The following is a 16,575-nucleotide window of genomic DNA, read 5'->3' as shown; positions in this document are numbered from 1 at the left end:
CAAAATATCTCTAACAAAGTTGAAACACATGAATTTTACTATTCCAACTACATCACTGTTGCTGACAAGGGTGAAGAAGATGGCCCCAACAGCACCATTACCTACTATTAGGAAATCCCTATATATGTCGATTCGACCTCTATTCTCCATGGCAAGGCAGAGCTCTAAAAATGTCTAACTCTTCTTCTTTGCTGAGAATAAATCTTCAACCAAGCATCCCAAATTACTTAACTTTCTAGTTCTTTGAGAATACCTCTTCAACCAAGACCTTCAAAATGCCAACTCATTTCTTCAATAAGAAAATATTTTTGATTGAGAAGTTTTAAATCAGTATCAAATTCTTCTATTGTTGTTTTTCAAAAGCAAAAGTACCTCATATCATCAAGGTTAAGAGCAAAAGTGTCTCATATCATGCTTTTTTCCTATCCTTTCTTTTGCCCTTGCTCTTTCTTGCAAGACAAAGAGAAAGAAATCGATTGGTTGGAACTTGAAATCAAACTTCTAGTTCGAAACCGATTGCCTGGAACCTTTGCCTAATTTCATACCTTGCATTGCTTTCAAGTAGTCATCTTCAACTATTGTTGGAGTCGGGTTTCAAGTCACGAACGTCGCATAATAGTTGGTACATTGTTGGCTATTTACACTGAAGAAGCCAAGCATGGATGAGTCACCGAAATGTGATGCTTTTAAAGGATCATTCAAAGGCAAAGGGTGTGCACCACTTTTGTTATGTAGGAGGCTAAAGATGAAAGATCAACGATGAACCTATAAAAGTTTAAAGGGAGAATGAGTGGCTAACTAAATGAAAAACCAAAATTCAATGAGAATCCTACTCACAGGCTCAACAAACTCTACCTGAGTCTATGAGGCAAGAACGACTTCAGCTATTATTTTGCCTCACCAGTTTATATCATTCAATGATGTAGAAAAAGTAATATAATCTTCACAATTACTAATAAATTACTAAATGCGTTAACAAGTTATAAAGATGCCGCATGGATTGAGGTCTCAATAAGACAATCCATAGACTTGGTACTACTAAATTATTGCATGCCTAAAGCATGATAGCCGCTGCATGGATTCAAGTCCCCAAAGGACAATCCATGGGCATAGCAATTTTAATATATCTCATGCCTGAAGCATGATTGATGTATAGGTTCCAATGATTTAACTCCCTAGAAGTGGAGATTAAAAAATCCAAGCTCTATAATGCTGTAAAGGAGATTATGATCCAAGTCCTCCAAACGATTCATTGAATAAGAGATGACTGTCCTACAAGAGACAATGTAAAGCCCCTGAAAAAACAAGGATATCCAAAGTAATGAAATGTTAATAAAATATGCGTGCACATGTACATGGGAATTGTGGATCACGAATTGATGATAATCAATGTTAATTTGGGTTTTGCAGTAGCTACTAAATTCATCAATGAATTTTGTTTATATTGAGCGATGTTATTTTGTTCATTGACGAAAAGAAAAATTATTAGCCAAAAATAGAGAAAGGCAATTCCAACACTCACATGATATGACACAAGGTTCCTAGTTAAAACCTGAAATTGTAATACACTCCTGGAAACTTGATTTCTCATTGTGAAACTTGTTCATTTAAGTGGAGAATTATATATATGCCCAAAGCATATCTCCATAAGTAAATCCCTCAAGTATACATAAAAGCAAATTGCTCTGTATAAATTCCAAAGGAGAATGCGTCATGAAGTGTAGAAAATCTCTGAAGGATCCAAATTGCTTGAAGTAAACCCTGGAAAGGACAAGCAAAAGTCGTGTACTCAATACCAATGGATGGTATAAATTGTACTTTCATTATGAAATTGTTGCAACATACTAAATCTCTTGCAAGATTTCATATTAGAATGGGACTCCTGAAGAGTCTACAAAAATTATATAATGTTGAAAAGAATATTGTCTTGAGCTGCAAATCGAACAATATGCCAACACGAATTCTTATCCATTGAAGTTTTATTGTTAAAGAACCATATGGATTGAAGACTATGAGTTGAACACTTAAAGTATTAACAATTATTAAGACACTTAGAAGGATCATTCATCCTCGTGAGGGAAATGATGAATTGATATTTGGTCCAGAAATACCATATCTTAGTGGAGTATGTGCCTTAGTGTATTTTGCACAATACATTAAATCAGATGTTACATTTCATGTGAAGCACAATATCAACATATGGGTATTATAATGAAGTAAAGTTTATCTATTGATATCTCATGGAAATTATAGACATGTGCTTATTCTATTCCAAAGAACTCACATAGCCATGGTCTTATTAGGCAAGCTTAATTTGAATATCTCTCTAGCCTACATTCAGATCTCTCTTAGAAAGGATTTGTATTTACATATGGAAATAGATTTATCCTACAATGATCAAGGAAGCAAGCATTCATTGCTACATCTTCATATCTCTTAGAAATACATGTGTTTGGTTAAGACCTGTGGCCCATTAAAATTTGGAGCGCACGTGATCCACCTTCAGAAGTAAACACTCCAACTATCTTACATGGCATCGGATTACATCAACATTGTAATTAGTCAAATTGAAGAATTCGAAATCAGGGGGAGCATCCAAAACAGATGAAGGTTTTAACTAGGCAATCGATATTGATATGGGCATCCAAAGGGAGTGTTGTAAATGGAGGTGTGAATGCCCATAGTAATAAGCAACCAAATATGACCATAACTTTACAATGTTGTCAGAGAAAAAGTTTTGGTAAGATTGTTAGGATGAAAAACATGACCAACCTAATATGAACAAGGAAAAATGAAAACCTCCATATAAGGAGGTATTTGCATCATTGAGGAAAACAACACAAAAATAGAGAGAAAAATATGGAGGAAAGGAATGAAAAGATGAAAGGAAGAGGGAAAAGAAAGAAGAGATGTGCAGGAGAAAATTCCAGTGAGCCAGGCTAGAGAGAAGATAAAAAATAGTCAGAGTTATTTTGTACTCCTACTATTTCAGATAATGAAAGATAGTACTACTGCTGCCCTGAGGACGTAGGCACACTTGCCTAATGTCATAAATATTGTGTATTATTTACTTTATGTTCCACTGCACACATGTCCTTAATTTCACAACAAAAATAACATTTTAAATTTCATTTTTGTCTATGGTAACGGAAGAAATTTAAAAAGTTAAAGAAAAGATGTTTCTCCTTTGCAACATCCTTACCTCAAAAGTTATTTACAAAAGATTGACAACTAAATTTGCATTGTATTTTTTTATTAATAAGAAAAACAAGTTCGAACATGAAACTTGATTATGCATTCAAAAGAAAAGTATCGATTAACCAAAATCTAGTATTTACTCATCACATAAAAATGACTAACACAATAGCATTCCCATATTCGTATACTCAATATCTTTCGCCGAAGAAGGGGAGCGCACATGTAGCCTCAAGCCCCATCTGCCATACATGTCCTCAATTTCACAACAAAAATAACATTTTAAGTTTCATTTTTGTCTATGGTGATGGAAGAAATTTAAAAAGTTAAAGAAAAAATGTTTCTCCTTTGCAACATTCTCATTGTAACATCCCACATCGTCCAGGGGAGTGGATTCTATAAGCTTTATATGTATATTCTCATCTCTACCTAGCACAAGGCTTTTTGGGAGCTTACTGGTTTTTGGTTCCATCGGAACTCCGAAGTTAAGCGAGTTCGCGCGAGAGCAATCTCAAGATGGGTGACCTACTGGGAAATTCTCGTCTAAGTTCCCAGAAACAAAACTATGAGGGCGTGGTTGGGGCCCAAAGTAGACAATATAGTGCTACGGCGGATTCAAGCCCGGGATGTGGTGGGGACCCAGGCTGGGATGTGATAATTTGGTATCAGAGCCAATCCCTAGTCAGATGTGTGCTGACGAGGACGTCGGGCCCCTAAGGGGGGTGGATTGTAACATCCCACATCGCCCAGGGGAGTGGATCCTGTAAGCCTTATTATATGTATATTCCCATCTCTACCTAGCACGAGGCTCCCATGATGGGTGACTCACTGGGAAGTTCTCGTGTGAGTTCCTAGAAACAAAACCATAAGAGCGTGATTGGGGCCTAGGCCGGGATGTGACACTCAGCTCAAAAGTTATTTACAAAAGATTGACAACTAAATTTGCATTGTATTGTTTTATTAATAGGAAAAACAAGTTCGAACATGAAACTTGACTCTGTATTCAAAAGAAAAGTATCAATTAACCAAAATCTAGTATTTACTCATCACATAAAAATGATTAACACAATAGCATTGCCCATATTCGTATACACATTATCTTTCACCGAAGGAGGGGAATGCCCATGTAGCCTCAAGCCCTATCTGCCATATATGTCCTCAATTTCACAACTAAAATAACATTTTAAGTTTCATTTTTGTCTATGGTAATGGAAGAAATTTAAAAAGTTAAAGAAAAAATGTTTCTCCTTTGCAATATCCTCAGCTCAAAAGTTATTTACAAAAGATTGACAACTACATTTGCGTTGTATTGTTTTATTAATAGGAAAAACAAGTTCGAACACGAAACTTGATTATGCATTCAGAAGAAAAGTATCGATCAACCAAAGTCTAGTATTTACTCATCACATAAAAATGACTAACACAATAGCATTGCCCATATTCATACACTCAATATCCTTCTCCGAAGGAGGGGAACGCACATGTAGCCTCAAGCCCCATCTTCCATATAAAATGAGGAAGGATGGGAATGAATGTGCCATGAGAGGTTGGTCTAAGATTGTAGTGTGGAGGAGAGAGAAAGACATATTTTAGAGAGAGAGAGAGAGAGAGAGAGAGAGAGAGAGAGAGGACAAAAGTTTAGGGGAGGGGAAGCGGGGAAGGGTAAGGGGATGATGATGAAGTGTGGTTGGACAAATCAAAGTCTCACATGTAAGGTATGAGGCCGCCCAGCTGAGCCTTTGCCAATGCGGGGCCGCCTCAATCCACATTCCACACAAGATGATCAATCATCTTGTGGGAACTTGTCTATCGATTATATACACACATATATTATATATACATATATGTGTTATATATATATATATATCTGTATTATATCCCAACTTACTTAATCATGAAAGGATTTCAAGTTCTTTCAGCTACTTTTGCATCAAAAAGTGAAAATAGAAAAAGAGCAAAAGAGAGTTATTTCTTATCATAATCCCATGCCATATGCATGTCCTCTTACGCACAGATCATCAGACATATCATGTTATTAATTTGTTGGTTTGATTTACTTACTCAAACAGGTATCAACTTAGTGAATTCACCAAAACTATAAACATGTACCTTGTGCTATAAAGTTGGCTTGTCATTAAATACAATGTATCTTAAGTGCTTGATTGCTAAATGTTTAGATTGATGTAAATTACTAAATTTTAAATTAACGAATTAGTGGTTGTGAATTTCATGGTCAATACATAATAAAAAGAATCTCATCCATCTCCCAATACATATTCCTTAATTTGTTTACACATTCGTTCTTAAGCCACAAAAATATCCTCATTGCAACCATGATTGCGAATGTTATTATTAAGGGGAAGCAGAGTGCTAAAGCTTAAGCTTCTTTTCGTTCGTGCGACAACTTTTCAAAAATGGACAATTTGTTGATTGTACTAATATTGGTAGCAGCAGCAACAACAACAATGTCGATCTTGTCCATAATATTCCTCTACAGAAACAACACCAACTTGAACTTTCTGAGGTATTTCAGTTCTTCTGCTACTTCTTCACTCATCAGATCAAAACACAACAGAATCCAACTTCCTTTAGGAACTCTTGGGCTTCCATTTCTTGGTGAAACCATTGAGTTTGTAACTTGTGCTTACTCTGACTCCCCTGAGAACTTCATGGACAAACGCCACCACTTGTAAGTTAAAAAAAAATGTAATTAGTGAAAACAAAAGTTAATTAGTACCCAAATAACATGTATTACTTTCAAATAAACTCTTCGTTTTGTATCAATAATTTTCCATGCTTAACTTGATTAGATTGAACTAATGAATATGCTTCATTGGGTTTGTGTTTTGCATGACAAAGAACAAATCCAATAACCGCTTTTATGGTCTAATGATTCAGCTGATTTAACTTCATTGGTCATTTCTAAACTTGAAAACTTGAAAATTCCCATGCGTATATTTGCCATGCTTAACTTCTGATTAAGATTGACTTAATCAATATGCTTCATTTGGTTTGCGATCTGCATAACAAACATCAAACCCAATAAGCACTTTCCAGTTCTAATGATTCTGCTTCATGTTTCAACTGATTTACTTCATTAGTTTCGAAAGTCAAAATCTCATACTTATTTGAATCTTTGGGGTGTTTAATTTGTAGGTATGGGAAGGTGTTCAAGTCACACATATTTGGAGGTCCAACAATTGTATCAACATATGCAGAAGTGAGTAAAATTGTTCTGCAGAGTGATGCAAAATCTTTTGTGCCATGTTACCCTAAATCTCTCACAGGGTTGATGAGGAAGTCTTCGATTTTGCTCATCAATGGAGCCCTGCAGAGAAGAATCCATGGACTCATTGGAGCCTTCTTTAAGTCCCCACATCTCAAAGCTCAAATCACCATAGGCATGGAGAACTATGTCCAACAATCCATGGAAAATTGGAGAGATGACCATTTCATTTACACACAAGATGCAACCAAACATGTTAGCTCTCTCTCTCTCTCTCTCTCTCTCTCTCTCTCTCTCTCTCTCTCTCTCTAACTCCTAGGTCCAGGGGAGAGAATTTAATCTTTGAAGTTTGAGATTGTTTGGGTTTTGAGAAGAGTTCCAATGCACAGAAGACAAAACAAAAGATGCCATCTCTCTTACACCTACCTATGGATTTTTTTTCTTGGATTTAAAATGTATCATATATTTGAATATTTATTTGTGGCTTTACTTAGGTTAAGAGGAAGAATATGATTTTCTAGAAAGAAATGAATAGGGAAAATGCTTTTGATACTCTTCATTTGTCCTCCAGCACTCTTCACCTGCTTGTTTCCGTTTCTCTTTTTTAGCAGAAGTACGATATTCATTGATTTAGAATAAAACGTACAAATATGAGGATAGCATAATGGGCCTCGTATAAATATGTTTCCTCCTCTTAATTCACTGTTAATTTATCTAATCACTTGACCAGAAACAAGGAAAGTGAAAAAGGATAAAGACAGAGTCTAAAATGCATTTCCCAGTTGTGAAATGCCAAATGGGGTTCATAATGATATTGTCTGCAGAATTAGATTCATAATTATTATGTTTGTTAACAGTCTTTTACAAAAGTTGATGTCCTTTTTGTCTGCAGATTGATTAGTTTGGATCTTGTTGAAGACAAGCAGTTCCTAAAGAAACAGTTCCAAGAATTCATCACTAGCCTCATGTCTATTCCCATAAATATTCCTGGAAGTAGACTTTATAGATCATTACAGGCAAGTTAATTATCAATGTACTTTATAAGAGAAATGTTACTTTGTCAGACAGTTTAACAGCATAAGATGCTTATATTGCTGGAATGTTGTTGTGTCCCTTTCAAGTGCAAATATAAGGATAGTATAATGGCATAAGTATGGGTATCGAACCACAGGGACTGATTAGAACTCTACAAATTACTAGCTTTATGAGAACCCTAACTAAGCAATGAAAATGAAAAACTGAATTTAGATTTTTGTTTTGAAAGCTAAAGTAACTTAAAATGCAAGAGAATGTAAATATGAAGAATAAAATGATTAAGAAACAATGGGAATGGAAGTTGGGATACCGATTTCACCATTACAAGTCTCCCATATGCAACTAGGGTTCATTTTACTTATTTATGATCATCCATTTGATGTATGGTTGTGATCAAGTACTCCTAATATGCAACCTAGTTGTGATGTTCAATATAGTTTAGCAAGTAAGAATCCATTAAAACTTCAAAGAACCAAAGTGTTGAAGTTCCTTTCGAGTGCAAATAGTATAGTGGCACAAGTAAAGATGTCGAACCACAGGGATTGAGAAACAACTTAGTAAAACCTTTGACTCTTACAAATTAGCATTAGTTAAAGACTCCTATGACTTAAAATGGGGGGTTTGAGTAATTTTGGAAAAGAAATAAAGACAGAAAGAAAAGTGAAAAATTAGAACTATCTAAAAACAAACCTAAGACATGGAATAGGTTAGAAATGTTTTTATGATATAAATCTGACTTCAAATAAACAAAGGCCTCCCCCTAAACATTCTAGAATCAGTGATACGATCTTTTAACTTATCATTTTCAAATGCACAACTAAGATGTTCACATATCTAGCACAACATATAACTAGATTGTATGAATCTTCTCTTACTTTGCATGTTAGATGCATGGCATAAACATAGAACTTATATTTGTAGGTGCAACCTAGCATGGCATATACTCAGATTTAGCACCTAGAAACTCATTAAGAATGAAGAGGATTATGAACATCACATGAACCCTAGAACATGGCAATTATCCTAGAACTTCATGGAATCAATTTACATGATTAGTTATGAACCTAACCACACGTTGCTAATGAATGAAAGAAGATATGGCAGTCATCCTTATCATTCTCAATGGAAAGCAAAACATAAACAAGGTAGCTAAGCTTGAAAATATGTGCTTGAAATGATTGAAATGGAAAACTGATTCTAGCTCGCAAATGAAATTGATAAACTAAAGCTGCATCATAACATTAATTTAATCATGTCCAGGGCTTCAAAGCAGCCCTAAGTATCCATTAAACAAAATACATAAAAATTCAGAAAAGCTAGAACCTAGAAACTGCTCAAGGCTTAAGACTCCTGCTTTCTCTCCAGATTCTCCTCCTTCTGTTGAGTATTTGTCTCCTATTAAGAGGCTTAGGACTTATCTAACATCTGACACATGTACATCCTTGAATTGATTCTCATTTATAGCTCATAACAACCAGCTTTTAGTATTGGAGTAATTGAAAACTAGCTATTATCAGAATTTGTAACTGAACATCTTCTCTTTATTCTGTCATAACTTCTTGTCGAAACCTCCAAATCACAAGTTGTAAAGACCATTAGAAAGAGGACTTCCAAGGCTTTCTTACCATACATGGCCCATTTTCTAATTCGTTCTAAGTGCTTTGGGGAAAAATTTGCAAGTTGGCTGTTCTGCAAGGGCCTTTTCTGGCGGATCTTGGGCCACTTGTTACAATATTCAAAATAAGATGATTTCTTCAAGTCCTTACTTTCATCCTAAAATACAATACAAACAACCTAATACCTTATGATGCATAGAGATTTTAAGTAAAAAACCTAAGTAAAAAATGGCATATAAATATGACTTTATGCGCTCAACACAAGGAAATCACATGGCAGGATGTATGCATAGCAGTTTCTTCATTGATTCACATATCCACCAAGATTAAGCAAGATGTCCACTATAACCTTGATTAAATAATTCATGAGCAGCCCTAATGGTGATCAAACATGAAGATTATCAAACAAATTAAACTATAAAACCAATGAATGAAACAAGAACACAGATTGGTACTTTGAATACATTAACTTAATAACATAGAGTAGTTTGCAAGGCTACATCGAAATCCCCAGCTATGAACTTAATTACACAACATGATTATAGAATATATAAATATCAAGAACAACATGAGTGAAATTAAAGTTTATAGAAGAAACCCCCTTGAAGCAATTATGATTTTGAACTTTTCCAAGAACAACGCGGCTGCGTGGTTTCTTCAGTGGTAACGGATGGTGAAAGAAAATAAGGTTTTGTTTCTGGAAGAAAGGCCAAAGAAAGAAAAGAGAGAGAGCTCTGGGCGACCCTCAAGGAGGCTTGTGAAAAAGTGATCTGAAACTCTAGTATGTATAGGCTAAATAAGGCTGTAGCTGATTGCAAGGTGATCCCAACCATTAAGCCAAAGTTTTGAACGTTTTTCCTTATTTGGCTTCTCCAAATCAGGCTAGATATTCCAATTCCTTTCCCATTCTGCTCCTGGTCTTCTAACAAGCCAGATTCTTCTTGGATTCTTTATTTGGGCTTCAAAACAGGCCATTAAACTTCTTTCCACGTTTGAATAAGGGTCAACCCCAAAAATTGCATCTTTTCACTTCTTTTGCCTTCAAATTGATCCTAAAGTACATGTAACTGCACACTAACACAAAATAAGGTAAAATGCAACTAGTGTAACTCAAAAACATCACAAAGAGACTAGAAATGGATGGTATAAATGCATGAAATATATGAGTTATCAAATACCCCCAAACCTGGTTTTTGCTAGTCCCCCGAGCAAAACTATAACTAAAAACACACAAAAGCAATGAAATCTACTATAGCACTTTCGTTGGCTAAACGATTGCACTGAGCAAGTGTAACAAGCCTTTAAACCTCTAGGTGTCCCTAGTTGGAGGAATTGTGTCTCCTGAAGGTTTACAGTGATGACACCCACAAACATCTACAAACTCTACCAACAAATTGGTTAAAGCATACTTGAAACAAACTAATAAGAACCAATGAAAGCTTAGTCATACATCCAAACCAAAAGTCTAGCACTTCAAAGAATCGTATCATGTGTAAAGTGTAAAAATATTACTCCATGATTCATGACTTCAAAGACACCATACTCAAATGCTAGAGATAGAATTCGCCTCAACTCTATTCCTCACAAATATCACTCAAATTTTCACTTAGATTCTAAAGTGCAGTCTCTCCACAAATATCATTCATATGGTATCTGCAACATAGGATTATTCTTAGCATTCAATCAAAGAGAAATAATGAGATCATTTAAAGTGAAATTGAAAGAAAAACATTGGAGCAGAAACACTTTAAACCCTCTCAAAGAAGCAAATAAGCTCAAAATAGCTCACTTGGGTCATCTTCACTATTCTTCTTCCAGAATTTATGCATGGTACTTTAACCATCATAATTCCAAGAGTAACAACTTTGTAAAAGAAAATAAGATATGAAACTTTTTTATGACAACACTGTAGTTTTGTTTGTAAACATAGCCCTCATATACATTCACATTAGTAAGCAAAAGCAAACTTAACCAAAACTAAAAACAAACAAAAATTTTCAATCCCACACCCCCAAACCTAAACTAAGCATTGTCCTCGATGCTTAAAAGTGAATGGAATGCACGCAGTGTAAATAGGCATGAATGAAATTCGTTCAAGGCATCAATCTTATCGTCTAGCCTCAAATCTTCTTTCTTATGGTGAATGGGTAGCAATGATTTGTCATCCATGAATTAAAATTAGACATAGATTTTGAAATCTTCTTTCTTATGGTGAATGGGCAACCTCAAATCTTCTTTCAACATGGAGAATTTGACATAGATTTTGAAAAACATTCAATTGAATTAGAAGATTGAGGAAGAGCTTCAAACACTATGTCTAGCACAATTTCTTCAAGCACATCTATGGGTGGCTCATCATGCTTTTGTTTGACAAATCTCCCTGGAAAAGGAATTGGTGGAACATATGGCTTGGAACCTCACTATGAAAATATGAACAACAAGCTTCCTTTGGTTATTCCTTCTCTTCTTGGACCATCTGACTCAATAGAATTTCCAACTTAGTTAGTGCTATGGAGTGGTTCTGAATAATGCTACTCGTTGATCGTTGAAATTGTAAAGTGCTTTGAGTAAGTAGATCCAAAGTGTCCTCCAAAGTAGTGTCAAAGGATTCCTGCTGTGATGGAGGTGCAAATGCTTGATTTGGAGCTTCTATGCTGTTCTAAGAGCCATGATCAAAGTTCCTCCAAGCAGGGCTATATGTGTTGGAAATGTGCCCTAAAACCAATCATATGATGATACTTTACGGACATTTCACATGTTAAACTAATCTAGTTTAATATCAAGGGCAAATATTATTGTTTTAAGCCGTCTCATATAAATGTTATATGCTTAAACGATGAGTCCAAGGAATATGTAATTAGGAGAATGTAATTTAAAAAAGTTAGATTCATGAGACCATTCTCTTTCGTATACATATCCTAAACGTTCCTGATCATAGGATTGCCAATTGGGCATTGACAGTCTGTTAAGATCAGTATGTGCTATGTCTTCTCTTAGTGAGAGTGATTGGTCTCGAGTCATTGGTGTGACTGACACTAAGACAAGTACGTAGGTGCTCAATAAGGAATGAGTTCACTGAACACGATCAACGAAGAGTTCTCATACTCATGTCACATGAGAACTCATGGTTGGGATAATGCAAAGTAGTCCTTTGACCTGAGGCATCATAGTTGTCTTGTGGTTAAGTCCTTGATCTTTGATTATGTCAAAGTCACTCCATTCGAGAGTGTCCACGGCATAGTTGGGGTTAAGCCACTTAGCCATGGAGGCGAGTGAATGCGCAACAAGGGATCTCTAACCTTCAAACCGTTTGAGGGAGAATACTCTATGATATGATTAAGAATCTCTGGCTAGAGTATGAATGAGATTTAGGAAGTCGTTCCAAATCACATTCAAAGTAATCATATAAGTAAATGAATCACATTGGATAGTAGACATGAATAAACTATCAATACAAACAATGTGATCAAGAGTATTGTATTAGAGAAAGACCGTATTGCATTGTAATCCTAAACTGAATAGGTTCTCCACCTCTTCTGATTAGCTTGGGTAACCATGACATACTGTTAGGTGTCACTCATGGTTTGTGGAAGCCCTAAACCTGTATAAACACTAAAGGGAGAATTGAAAGTAAGTTTCAATTCACAATCGATTTGAAAGAGTTTTAATCGCCCACTGCCTCGCTAAAAGGAACCTAATGGATCGTACACCATGTAAGGTAGAGATTGAAGAAACAACGGAGATGAGTAAGAATAATTAAATGGTTTAATTATTTATGGCAAGGATTAATTAATATGTTAATTAATCAAACGAATAAAGTTCGTTAAAAGACCACGGGTTAGTTTTGGGCCTCAAGGCCCAATGGGCTTCGAACGTCAAGCCCATTGACTTAAGTTGTATGACAACTTAATGACAAATAATTCACAAAGGCCTTAAAAGCCCAATGAAACCCTATGGCCGGCCATTTTGTTAAAGGAGTGGGTTTTGGACTTAATTACAAGTTTGCCACTCCAATGAATAAAAGTATAAATATGACTTTATAGCCAAAATTCATTTAGGGTTTCTTTTAGAGAATTGGAGAGATCATATCTCTCTCTTTTCTCTCAAAGAGGCCGGCCCCCTTGGAGGGATTAGCTAGTAATCTTTCTCCTCCAAGGTCACTCATCTCTTCTTCACATCTTACCTTGGTGTGGAGACTTAGAGGTTCTCTATTTTGAGAACTTGGAGAAACATATTCTTCCATCCAAATCCATGGATCTAAGATGCTAGGAATGAAGGCCCTCTCCTTGGGTGATTAGCCTTTGCTTATGCAAAGAGGAATCTACAAAGGTATAAATTTCTCAACTCACTTTGATTTGAGTTGAGTCATGGTTCACCAATCTACTAGGCTTTGAATTTCATGGTTAATGTTTTGTTTTTAAGTGCATACAAGAATGATTCCACCTTTTAATTGTTAATTGCATGCTATAGATGTTGCTTAAATGAACATGTTTTTCACAAAATTTCCTTCAAGTGGTATTAGAGCCTAGGTCTAGTAGTTGGTGAATCCTTTTGGGTTTTGTAGTTCATAGTCTTTGATTTAAATGTTGTAATATGTTACAAGCTTTATTCTTGCTTCTTTGAATGTAAATTTTGTTAGAAAATTTGCCATCTCAAATGTTGTAGATGTAGTTCATATGAGCATGAATATTAGAGCTAAAATTTGGTGCCATGTTTTTGGGAAAATTCGGCCAAATCCAAAGAGTGGATTTTTGGGTTCATGTTTGACTTGTTAAAAGTGTTTTCAAGTAACTTTTGGAACCCCTATGTACCCTAGTTTGGTTATATGATATTTCCCTTAAGTTTGAGTGTTTTTGGGATGTCTTTGGATGAAAAATGTTCATGAAGCTTTTATGGGTTTTTCATGAATGTTCTTCATTGTTCTTGACATTTTAGCCAAGAACAAAAAGTTTGGTGTTTTGATTTAAAGTTTTGATTTATTTCATAAAGTCTTTGTTTTGTGCTTTATCAAATGTTTTAATGTGATTGAAATTTTGAAAGGTGATAGAAATGGTGATGGGTGTGTAAGAAGTACTTCTCTTACACACACACCACTTGCATGAATTTATGTCACACACACCACTTGCATGGCTTTATGACTTTGTTGAAAAATTTCAAAATTTTGCATTCCTCACTCTCTCTAAAACCGGCCACCCTACAAGTGGGGTGCTTTTGGGGCTTTTATGCAATTACATAAAGTTTTGGTACTTTTGTGTAATTTGTAGTTTGACCCAAAAGTTTACGTATTTACGTAAAGGCCCAAAATCATTAAAGGACAAATTGTTTTGTTCCTTTAATGATGTTTTTCAATTTGTTGAATTTTTGGGTTCTAGTTGTAATTACATGAAGTAGTGGACTTTTGTATTTTTACAAAATGAGCTCAAAAGTTTAAGTTTTGCAACATAGCCCAAAAGGTTGAGGTTATTGCATTTTGGCCCAAATTAGGTTGAGAACAAAATGGTTTTGTCTCATTAAATGAGAATTGGATTTTCATTTCATTTAGCTCCATTTAAATCAATTCTATGGAAACAAAAACCAAATGAAAATATTGCATTCAATTTAATTAGTTAAAGTGTTAATTAATTAAAGGGTGATTATGAACCTAAGCCTACGATAATTGAGCTATGTGAAATGCCGTTTCAAATTTGTTTGAACCATGGGAATGTGTAGATTAGATTTTGGTTGTCATTTGATTTGATCAAATGTTTTAAAAGAGTATAAGCTCTTCTTTACTTTAAAGTAATTTGTTTTGATCAAATGTTGTAAAAGAGCATAAGCTCTTCTTTACTTTGAAGTACTTATTTTCTTGTTTTATTTGATATGCATGAAATTGGAGTAGCGGGTCCAACGCCCAATAAAACAACACGCCTTAATGTGATTAAATGCGTAACTAAAATCAATCACCATCCCTAGACCGAGATTCAACACAAGGCTCGTGTTGGATCTAATTAAAAGGTTCATAGTCATCCTAAGGCCCTAAGGCAACTATATAGTCCATCAAATGAATGCAAACCTTATGTTAGTAGTACCATATACTCTTGCTTTAAAAACCGTTTTACAAGCATAGTAGGAGTATCATGTACAATTAAATCAATCAAATGGACCAATAGTTGTAATAGGACCAAAATTGTTTTAATAAGATTAAAATGTATGTTTATATATGATGAGACCTAAAACCCTCAACCAAACCATTACTAAGTTGATAAGCAAGAGATGCTTTGAACATCTCTTCGTAGGCCTTCCACCATGGTGGGCTTCTCGTTTGTGACTCATACACCGTATTCGTCCAGTTCTGGGGTATGCAAAGTATGTGCTTACATTCAGGAGAAGCCTATAAACATATGATAAAGTGAAGGTAGGCAACTAGTATGGTCAATATGATATTCTTCTGAGGCCATTCTTGAACCCCTACTTGAACTAGCATGGTGGGAATGACTTAACTAAGTGCAATGATGCCAATATGATATTCTTCTGAGGCATCATTTTCTAGAGGCCAAATTAGATGGGTAATTACAAAAGTTGTAAATGGCTAAAGCGTTATCCTCTCATCATTAACTTGATAAAATCGAAACTAAAATTGACAAGATTTCTCAATCAAAACCATTAGTCAAAGAAAAACCTTTGATTAATTTCCCAGAATCTTCTTCAAATGCAGTAGCTTTGAAAACAACCTCTGCTTCCACAAATCAAAAAATTGAACAAATGTTATTAGAATTAAAGAAAGAAAAAACTGTCCACACCATAAACCATCCTGAGGATTCCAATCAGGAAAACTCTACATCATCCTCTGAGTCAGAAAACGATTCAGATTCTATTCAAAAAGTTGAACAGGCTTTCCAACATCTTGAATTAAAACGTATTAACAACAGAAGAGTCAATCCTACCTCTCTCACAAAAAATTGGTATCCAAGACCAACTCCTCCTGATATTCAATTTGAAGAAAGGAATATTCAGAACCAATTCTCTGTCTCTTCAGACAAACTCTATGAATGGAATATAGATGGATTGTCGGAACAAGAGCTTCTCAATAAACTCCAACATATTTCCATGGTTGCTAATAGTTATATTACCAATCATAATCTTCCCCAAACCACCATCATTGATCTATTGGTCACTGGATTCACTGGAATGCTTCATTCTTGGTAGGAGAAACATCTCACTGAAGAATCCAGAAATGAAATAAAACATGCTGTTAAAAGAAATGAAGAAGGAATACCTATCTTTGATGAACAAATAGGACAAGGCGTCCCTGACGCAATTAACACATTACTTTTTACAATTATAGAACATTTCATAGGCACACCTAGTAATGTCACCTCTAGGATCCATGATCAACTCAGCAATCTGAGATGTCCAACTCTAAGCGACTTTAGATGGTACAAAGATGTATTCATGTCTAGAGTCATGCTCAGAGAAGATAGTAATCAACCTTTTTGGAAAGAAAAATTCATAAATGGATTACCA

General features: G+C 35.1%; 1 pseudogene; it reads left to right on the top strand.

Moving 5' to 3' along the window:
- The first annotated feature begins 5,609 nt into the window (after window positions 1–5,609).
- Window positions 5,610–10,845, top strand: LOC126611865 (cytochrome P450 90D2-like; annotated as a pseudogene).
- Window positions 10,846–16,575: the final 5,730 nt, after the last annotated feature.

Source organism: Malus sylvestris, chromosome 17, assembly GCF_916048215.2.
Source record: "Malus sylvestris chromosome 17, drMalSylv7.2, whole genome shotgun sequence".
Lineage (NCBI taxonomy): Eukaryota > Viridiplantae > Streptophyta > Magnoliopsida > Rosales > Rosaceae > Malus > Malus sylvestris.
Note: the sequence above shows the minus strand (reverse complement) of the source record. Positions and strands in the feature narration are given on the sequence as shown.